Here is a 9,026-nt window from a genome sequence, read left to right on the forward strand (position 1 = left end):
CATAGCGATAAGAGACATAGGAAAAAGACTCTACAAAGGCATTAGACAGAGACTTTGTTCAATCAGACTCCCTTGTGGTTTTGTTTGTTTGTTTGTTTGTTTGTTTGGTCTGGTTTTTAGTTTTTGGGTTTTGTTGTTGTTGGTTTGGTTTGGTTTGGTTTGGTTTGGTTTGGTTTGGTTTGGTTTGGTTTGGTTTGGTTTGGTTTTATCAAATAAACAGTGGTGGCACGGTGCTACATAAGTTTTCTCTAAAAATGAAACATTCCACCCTGCAGAGAAGATCTTGAAGCAGGAAGCTAAACACTGTAAAATAGCTTCAGGAGGTCCCTGAAACAGACCAGATCCATTAGGACCTGCTCTCCTTGAGTAAACAATAAAAGTTGAGAGTCCCTCTCAAGACAAAATGAAGCTAAACTGTAAGGAAGATGCTGAGACCAGCTGCTTGGAAGAAGCAAAAAACAACTGAGCTGCCTGGAAGAGATTTAGACCAACTGAGGCATCTGGAAAGGACACTGTCCAACCTATTGAGTTAATTGTAGGTTGTACAGGGTGCTCCATCCCAGCTTTTGTGACCTGTCACCCATGCTGGGTGGGCTTTGAATCATTTCTGCTCTTGTAAGCAACCCCTCAATATATTCCCATAAGTAATCCCAACAAAACTCACTGGTTGACCAAGTTAGACTTTGGTGTTATCCATACCTTTGTCTGTAGTGGATTTCCTGTTTGAGTGAGTAGACAGACCTATGTGTTGCATCTCCACAGGAAAAGTTTTGTCACACAAAATAGGGTTTAGGGATATGTTTGATTTGGGTCAGTGGGAGCCAATTTTCTACCTTTGTTACTGATTGTAACTAGATTTTAAAATATCTAGCAGTTCAGAACTACTAGAATCTTTTAATGAGTGCAGGCAGAGAGGAGTAAGTTACATACCTTTGGTTAATATGCCAAAAAGCAAAACCTATGTAGCTTTCTGGTTTTTTTCCCTCACTTTCTAATTATCTCCTAATATAACTTATTATTTTGATTGCCATATTATTTTATACCTAGGATGCTAGATCAGTTAATTCACTTATTTAATGACCATTACTAATGACAATTTCACTATTATATATTTCTGTGTTATGGACCATTTAAAAATTAGGAGAAATGTAACTCTTGGATTTTGTTATTTATGAGCCGGGTTTTCTTTTACTGTATTTTAATGTATATAATTGTGTAAAGTAAACTGTGCTGTTGGGACATTTACATACATGTATTTTGTGTGTGCTCATCATTATCATCATCATCATCTCCCCACATATGGGGTCCTGTTCCCCTTGCTCCTCTCTCATTTCATCATTTCAAGCAGTCCCCACTGCACTTTCACTCGATCCCTCCAGATTCCACACATTACAGAAAACCTTGCCTTTTGTCTTTTTGAGACAAGCTTATCTCACGGAATATGATCATCTCCACTTGGATCTGTTTTCCTGAAAATAACAATATTTCATTTTTATTTATGGATGACTAATAACTGTGTGTATGCACCACACTTATGTATTTGTCTGTTTGTGGGTACCTAGGCTGATTCCATAGTATGGCTGTTGTAAATAATACCACACTAAACATGAGTTTGCAGATATCTGTATCATAAAATCACTTTCATATGCTAAAGCAACATAAGCTTGGTCTACAGTTTTAGATAAGATGTGGTATCATGAGTTAGTTGAGAAATGTAAAGAGCTCATCATGTTAAAAATTTCCACATTCTAAAATTCACAGATGTGGGGAAACTGCTCCTTTTTTTTATTTGCCATCATCACCTTCACTTCTCCTTTTTCTTGATATGTAAAGTAGCAGAGATAAACAACAACCACACAAATTCCAAGGTTCTGCTGCCATCATGGAAATCAGCCCTTTGAGGAAATCTGATAGGGTGGAGCAGTTCAGAAAGTTTCAAGTTGGGCAAGTGAAGGGAGCAGAATGGGCAGAATGCTTCGATTGTGAACTCAAGATAAAAAAGGTAAGATGAGTGTGGAACCCACACAACCCAGAACCTTCCTGTGCTAGCTGGCTAGTTTTATGTCAACTCAACACAAGGTGGAGTCATTGGAGAGGAGAAAAGCTCAGTTGACAAGATGCCGCAGTAGGAAGAGAATGTAGGCAGGCTTGTAGAAGATTTTATTAATCAGTGATTTTTGTGGGAGAGCCCAGCCTATGTAGGTAGTGCCATCCTTTGGTTGGTGGTCCTGGGATCTATAAGAAAGCAGACTGAGAAAACCATGAAGAGCAAGCCAGTAAGCAGCACTCCTCCATGGCATCTGTATCAGCCTCTACCTCAAAGTTCTTGTCCTTATTTGAGTGCATGTGCTGACTTCCTTCAATGATGAACAGTGATGTCTACATGTAAGCCAAATAGACCCTTTCGCCCCCAAGTTGCTTTAGTCGTGGGGTTTTTATCACAGCAATAGTCACTCTAACTAGGACACTTTCCTAAAACCAGGGGAAAGTTGGAAGGAGGAGGCAGCAGGTCCCCGCTCCCTCCCACGCCTCTCAAGGCCTTTTGCAGTTCTCAGAGTTGACAGACAGTTGGGATTCTTGAGTCACAGTTTTGAGCTACTGACTTGGTTTCTTCACTCTGAGCCCTATCTCCCTTCCATTTTCAAATCCTTCATCAATATTCATTTTGCAAAAAAAAAAAAAAATCCCCAAGATTGTTCCAGATATGAAAAGGAAATTGAAGTAACTTTTTATCTAACAAAAGAGGGAGGGGTTGAATCAAACACTACCAAAAATTAGAGAAAATCCACTTCCAACCCTAGGTACTATGGACTATGACATACATAGAAAGAGATTTTACACTGAGCTACCAAAGAGTACATTTATCATCACTTTCATTCACTCAAAACACACAAACATATGTGACTCCATTGCCACACATATTTTTCTAATCTTTTCTTTCTCCAGTTTCAAGCTGTCTTGCCTGGAGTCCTGCTAACCAGTTCAGGAAATGGAGAACAAAGGCCTGAGGAGCTAAGCTTCTTCAGTTTCTTTAGAAATCAGTTGTCAGAACTTGTCATTATTTAGCTAGCCTCACCTGCCCAAACACCAACTTATATAAACTAACAGTACCTACAACAAAAGGCGTTTCAAACACGAGTGTTTAATAAGCCCCCAAAATGACAGAGAATTAGGCATATGGCTGCTTAGGCTGACCAAATACTCACAAGTTATTATAAGCTTGTAATTTAGCTTTCAGTGTACATACCTGAGTGTTAGGATAGAACAGGTGAGCTGGGGAGATCTCACACGCCTGAGCCAGATTATGTTGCTAATACGTGGTGCTTATATTTGCTATTCTTGCTCAGCCTTCGAATATGCATGAAAAAAAATGAAATACCACAAATTCTTTTGCTATCAGGTACTCCAGAAGAAATGCAAATTACTGTCTGTCATAAAGTTGTGGAGAATGAATTAAAGTCATTAATGCTAACACATTATTCACAAAATGTAACACTGGTTCCAAAGTAGAAACTCAATCAATAGAACACAATAAATCAACTACCATTCAGTCCGGGAAGCCACCAATGGGTGTCTAGTTCACTTTAAAGGGATTTGGGATAAGACATCAATGCAGGATAGTTCAACACATTTTTCACATTTTTTAGTAAAAATAGATAAAATGTCTAATTTCAGGCTCTGAACAGAATGTGTTTTAATGCAATTTCCTTGAAAATTGCTGCTACTTGAATACCTCTGACTATATACTCAGCATGAATTGATTACCACTGGTTCCCTGGCTTATATTTTCATCAGTGAAAGTGAAAGAAAGGAAGAAAGGAAAGAAGAGAGAGAAAGAAGGAGAGAGAGAGAGAGAGAGAGAGAGAGAAACAAACCTTATCCTCCTTGTCTTCACACCAAAAAATGGAAAGCAATGCCTACATTGTTAGCATGGTGTTTGGATCTGGAATTGATGTGACACAGAAGAAGTTGCTCTGTAAAACCAGGTTGCAGAGTGTCTAAGGCACTATACCTCTGCGATCTGCAATAGCCTTTACAGTTTCTTTTATTTTCCACAACATTTCAGTCCAGCATCACTAATAATTTTCTAATATCTCTCCCTTCTCTATGTATCCTTTGTATTTCCCTTTCAGAGTCTTCTTGAATTAACCAAGGGATAAAACTATATGATGTCGTCTTATTATAAGCAGAAGAAAATGAAGACGATCTAATGAGATAAATCACCGAAGGTTAATAGCTTTTTTAAAATCAATCTCCCTTCAAAGGGAAAGGCTAAATGGCTTAGTGGATGAAGTGTCAGCCTCTCACCTCTGAGACCGTAGTTCAAGTCTAAACTGTGAAGCTGGAAGTGACATGTTTACTAGGTAGAGATCAGTCTCTAGTGGACAAAATTCTTCACTGCAGGAAGTGGAGCTCTTGGCAGCTCCGCCCTGCACCCTCAGTCCAGTCAGTGGGCTGATGTGTATCCTGCTCCCAAGCCCTTCCTGTCTCTTTGGCAACAGCCCAGGTGGAGGCTCACATCACTGTCAGGAAGCCAGGACTGTTTTCCAAAGAGCCTCAAATAGCACTGGGGCTGTGAAGTCTCTGGAAGCGGCTGCTCACTGATCCTGACCTCTCAGCTGTCACCAGAATAACATGACCTCCCACACCTGTAAACTGCATGACACCTCTTCCTGTCAATTAACAAAGTAGGACACACAAAATAGATGACTTGGCTATTTCAGACTAGCAAAGGACTCACCAGAGGAAGATCACTAATATAGTAGGCAAAACTCAGTAACTAAATTACTACATCTGTAGAAACTGAGACGATATAAATACAGCCACATCCACTCGCTTATATTAATGTCTCTGAAAGTGTGTACGGTCACATTTTAACAGGTGGAACTCAGACTATCCATTTAGCTACATGGTCAAATCTCTCGGCTGGTTATTAAAAGGGCTTCCTTACATTCATCACTTAGTAATATGCTTATCAGCTTTCTTCATTAATAATATACTACACTGTTTTGAGTCTCTAGAACAGATGCAAACTGTGTGCAGAACACATACACGGGGCACAAGTAGCTGTTATTTAAGCACATTGCAACCAGCTCAGTTTTATTGAGAAAACAATCTCAGTGCGGTGTCCAACTGAAGTCAGCACTTAAGTAGCCTGTTTTATGATGAGATATTCTTTGCCTGTGCGTTGTGTAATAAAACACAAAGAAGTAGTTGTATATATCTGCACAGTGGACAATTAAATGTGTAAGAAAAGTTTAAGCATAGCATCCAACCAAGATGTTGATGTATCTGCAGGACTTCCATATTCCTCTGAACTGATTTATTAATGATTGTTGTCTACCTACTGCTAATTCCAAACACCTGCAAATCTCTTTGTTACTATTAAAGCGGCCCCTACCCTAACCCCAGGCTGATAAATGGCTCTGCAATTTCTGGGGAAATATGCTAAAGGTCACGAGTTAATACATCCTTGGGTACTTTCTCTTCCCATCCTTTCCTTCCCAAATGGCAGAAACGCTGTGTTGTTTTATTCACATGCTTTTGTAATGTCCATTCAGAATGAAATTAGAGAGTACATTTGAGAAAAAACATGTGTGTGTACACACGGAAAAATCCACATGTATTCTATACAGTCTATTAATAAAATTATGCAATTGCCTTTTGAGAAATTCCATACAAAAAAAATCTTTCCTTAATAATCTATGAATATCACTGTCTGACTCAAGTATTATTATGCCTTTTAAAATTAAACTATCCACAAAACATGCATTTACTTTCTGCTATACAAAATGCTAATAATGCTTTTAGAATGGTCTTTAAAAAGTCTAATTATATCATTTAAGAACTGAGAGACCAAAGGGCAAGCTAAATTCTCCTAACATAAATCAGACTTTTTTTTATTTCAATGACTTTAAAAACCTCAAATGCAGTAATTTTAATAGCAGTGAAAGAATGAATAAGTCATAACTCCGCCTGATCACATAACTGTCTATAACTGTTATTAAATGCTCCAAAATAAGTGAACTCATTATGTTTCTGCACTGCTTTTAGCTAATCTAAGATTCGGCTCACTTAATCATAGGGAAGACTTCAGTGCAGCTTTAGACCCTCAGCAAGGTCACTTCAATGTCTTTTCTCTGTTATATTCTGATCATTTAAGAACAGAACTCTGACCTGAAACCGATGCTATCTCTTGCAAGCTCGAAGGTTGAAGCCCCACAAAGCTGCATTTCAGACAGACATTTGCACAGCCTATATCCTGTGATAATCTCTGCTGCAAACTATGCCAGGTACCTTTTTCAACAAAGGAGATGCCAATCAAAATTTTAAATGCCCTGTACTCAGTGAAACTGCTTCTTGCATGATAGCTACAAAGTCAGAATTGGAAATTCTCCATCCACAAACATGTTAGTAAACTCTGATTGGCTTTATCTTTTTTTTTTTAGGTATTGTCCTCATTTACATTTTCAATGCTATCCCAAAGGTCCCCCATACCCACCCCCCCCAATCCCCTACCCACCCACTGCCCCTTTTTGGCCCTGGTGTTCCCCTGTATTGGGGCATATAAAGTTTGCAAGTCCAATGGGCCTCTCTTTGCAGTGATGACCGACTAGGCCATCTTTTGATACATATGCAGCTAAAGACAAGAGCTCCTGGGTACTGGTTAGTTCATATTCTTGTTCCACCTATAGGGTTGCAGTTCCCTTTAGCTCCTTGGGTAATTTCTCTAGCTCCTCCATAAGGGGCCGTGTGACCCATCCAATAGCTGACTGTGATCATCCACTTCTGTGTTTGCTAGGCCCCGGCATAGTCTCACAAGAGAGAGCTATATCTGGGTCCTTTCAGCAAAATCTTGCTAGTGTATGCAATGGTGTCAGCATTTGGAAGCTGATAATGAGATGGATCCCTGCATATGGCAATCACTAGATGATCCATCCTTTCATCACAGCTCCAAATTTTGTCTCTGTAACTCCTTCTATGGGTGTTTTGTTCCCATTTCTAAGAAAGGGTAGAGTGTCCACACTTTGGTCTTCGTTCTTCTTGAATTTCATGCGTTTGGCAAGTTGTATCTTATATCTTGGGTATCCTAAGTTTCTGGGCTAATATCCACTTATCAGTGAGTACATATTGTGCGAGTTCCTTTGTGATTGGGTTACTTCACTCAGGATGATACCCTCCAGGTCCATCCATTTGCCTAAAAATTTCATAAATTCATTTTTTTAATAGCTGAGTAGTATTCCATTGTGTAAATGTACCACATTTTCTGTATCCATTCCTCTGTTGAGGGGCATCTGGGTTCTTTCCAGCTTCTGGCTATTATAAATAAGGCTGCTATGAACATAGTGGAGCATGTGTTCTTCTTACCGGTTGGGACATCTTCTGGATATATGCCCAGGAGAGGTATTGCGGGATCCTCCGGTAGTACTATGTCCAATTTTCTGAGGAACCGCCAGACTGATTTCCAGAGTGGTTGTACAAGCTTGCAATCCCACCAACAATGGAGGAGTGTTCCCCTTTCTCCACATCCTCGCCAGCATCTGCTGTCACCTGAGTTTTTGATCTTAGCCATTCTGACTGGTGTGAGGTGGAATCTCAGTGTTGTTTTGATTTGCATTTCCCTGATGATTAAGGATGTTGAACTTTTTTTCAGGTGCTTCTCTGCCATTCGCTATTCCTCTGGTGAGAATTCTTTGTTCAGCTCTGAGCCCCATTTTTTAATGGGGTTATTTGATTTTCTGGAGTCCACCTTCTTGAGTTCTTTATATATATTGGATATTAGTCCCCTATCCGATTTGGGATAGGTAAAGAGTGGATGAGAATGAAGATTTTCAACTCAAAGGACCAGCAAACATCTTCAACAAAATTATTGAAGAAAACTTCCCAAATCTAAAGAAAGAGATGCCCATGAACATACAAGAAGCCTACAGAACTCCAAATAGACTGGACCAGAAAAGAAATTCCTCCCGACACATAATAATCAGAACATCAAATGCACTAAATAAAGATAGAATACTAAAAGCAGTAAGGGAAAAAGGTCAAGTAACATATAAAGGCAAGCCTATCAGAATTACACCAGATTTTTCACCAGAGACTATGAAAGCCAGAAGAGCCTGGACAGATGTTATACAGACACTAAGAGAACACAAATTCCAGCCCAGGCTACTATACCCAGCCAAACTCTCAATTACCATAGATGGAGAAACCAAAGTATTCCACGACAAAACTAAATTCACCCATTATCTCTCCACGAATCCATCCCTTCAAAGGATAATAACAGAAAAAAACCAATACAAGGACGGGAACCACGCCCTAGAAAAAACAAGAAGATAATCCCTCAACAAAACTAAAAGAAGACAGCCACAAGAACAGAATGCCAACTCTAACAACAAAATAACAGGAAGCAACAATTACTTTTCCTTAATATCTCTTAATATCAATGGTCTCAACTCCCCAATAAAAAGACATAGACTAACAAACTGGCTACACAAACAAGACCCAACATTTTGCTGCTTACAGGAAACTCATCTCAGAGAAAATGATAGACACTACCTCAGAATGAAAGGCTGGAAAACAATTTTCCAAGCAAATGGTATGAAGAAACAAGCTGGAGTAGCCATCCTAATATCTGATAAGATTGACTTCCAACCCAAAGTCATCAAAAAAGACAAGGAAGGATACTTCATACTCATCAAAGGTAAAATCCTCCAAGAGGAACTCTCAATTCTGAATATCTATGCTCCAAATACAAGGGCAGCCACATTCATTAAAGAAACTTTAGTAAAGCTCAAAGCACACATTGCACCTCACACAATAATAGTGGGAGACTTCAACACACCACTTTCACCAATGGACAGATCATGGAAACAGAAACTAAACAGGGGCACAGTGAAACTAACAGAAGTCATGAAACAAATGGACTTAACAGATATCTACAGAACATTTTATCCTAAAACAAAAGGATATACCTTCTTCTCAGCACCTCATGGTACCTTCTCTAAAATTGACCACATAATTGGTCACAA

This window comes from Mus musculus, chromosome 2 (assembly GCF_000001635.26).
Source record: "Mus musculus strain C57BL/6J chromosome 2, GRCm38.p6 C57BL/6J".
In the NCBI taxonomy this organism is placed as follows: domain Eukaryota; kingdom Metazoa; phylum Chordata; class Mammalia; order Rodentia; family Muridae; genus Mus; species Mus musculus.